Below are 1,772 nucleotides of genomic sequence, written 5' to 3'. Positions count from 1 at the left end.
CCCATTATTTTCAATTTTTCTGTGGAATCACTGGTAAATTTTAACTGCCAGAGAGACCTGGCTTTGATTAGCAACACAACTTGCTGCAGTTTACATCTTTGGTTCATTAGGTACCAGTTGGTGTAATATTTGCATCAGAAGAAATTGCAGTTGTATGAGCTGTTCTTCTGGATCAAAGTTGCACTTGAACCTCAGATGAGAACAGAGATAAGATTCAGACAGTTGTGCAAGCTCTGGAATGATGGGCAATCTCCTCCCATGCAATTAACTGCTGCTGAAACTCCTTTGTGTGTCGGTTCTGACTTAGTAGTACACAACAACAAAAGCAAGTAGAGAAAAACCAGGGAAAGCTCTTACATTTCTAAAGCTATGTTCTTATGTTAAGGAATAAAGACACAGATTTCTCTCAGCAAGAGTGGAAATATATTGACCCTATTCTGAGTAATAGGTATAACAATGTAATGTCTAAGAACTACAGATACTTGCTCTCATTGTGATATTCATTTTCTGTGAGAGGTGTCACTGATTTACTGAAGCTAGAAAAAGAGCCTTGGATAATAATGAGGGGGAAAAATACAGACAGTTTACAAAAAGATAAAGACCAAAGTTTGCACCTAAGACGTCTCTTTTCAAGATTGATTTTACGGCCCAAGACTCTACATGCTGAACAACAATAGCAAACTGAAATGGGAGATAGAAAAGAAATACTAGAAATGATAGTAATTAACTGGAATGTCCCATAAACTGTGATTTTGAAGGTCCAAACCAATTCCCATGGAGTTTTTATTGTACATACTCAATCTCAGTAGCTACTTTTCTTTTGCTATTGTTATTAAAAATATATAATACACGTTTGCAGGCCCTCTTCCTTTCCAACCTGGTTCCGGCACTATGGCCCCCACAAAGAAAGGTGGTGAGAAGAAGAAAGGCCGTTCTGCCACCCACAAAGTGGTGACCAGAGAGTACACCATCAACATTCACAAGCGCGTCCATGGAGTGGGATTTAAGAAGCGTGTTCCTCGGGCACTAAAGGAGATCCAGAAATTTGCCATGAAGGAGATGGGAATACCAGATGTTGTCATTGACACCAGGTTTAACAAAGCTGTCTGGGCCAAATAAATAAGTAATATCCCATACCGCATCCGTGTACGGTTGTCCAGAAAACGTAATGAGGATGAAGATTTCCCCAATCAAGCTGTATACACTGGTTACCTATGTACCTGTCATCACTTTCAAAAATCTACGGACCGTCAATGTGGATGAAAACTAATAGCTGATTGTCAAATAACGTTATGAAACTGTCTATATATGTATATATCACATGTTTGCAATTCAACTTTTACAGGTATGTTATTTAGTGACTTGAATTGTACCAAATGATTGAATAATCATTATCCTTAATTGATGCTACTTTTACATCACTATAAACAGAAGCTCAATACTGTATAAGCCATAGTTCATCTTTCACCCCTCCCTCTCACCCTGAAAAGCACTAATAAATGCCATTCTATAGACAAGAAGAAAAACACAAAGTTCAGGGTGCTATGTTTAACTAGAATTCCTGCAAAGACGTAACCTTATACTAAATCAGATTGCTTTGCAAGAACTAAAGTGATGCTACATAAATAGATATTTCTAGATTATCATAATATACATCAAAGTAAAGTTGATTTGTTGTTGTTATGTGCCATGGAGTCTCCTAACAGCCCTAAACCCTGCTCTGTCCTGCGCCAACCTCACTGTCTCTGACACACCCACTCCGATTATCCCAG

The 1,772-nt window shown here is 38.3% G+C and overlaps 1 pseudogene; it reads left to right on the top strand.

Annotated features, from left to right (window-relative positions):
* Nucleotides 1–882: 882 nt before the first annotated feature.
* Nucleotides 883–1,270, top strand: LOC102863716 (annotated as a pseudogene).
* The last annotated feature ends 502 nt before the right edge of the window (nucleotides 1,271–1,772 follow it).

Source organism: Elephantulus edwardii, unplaced genomic scaffold (genome assembly GCF_000299155.1).
Source record: "Elephantulus edwardii isolate Elephantulus edwardi_28Jun2011 unplaced genomic scaffold, EleEdw1.0 scaffold00203, whole genome shotgun sequence".
NCBI classification, from domain to species: Eukaryota; Metazoa; Chordata; class Mammalia; order Macroscelidea; family Macroscelididae; genus Elephantulus; species Elephantulus edwardii.
This window is presented reverse-complemented; position numbering and strand designations above follow the sequence as displayed.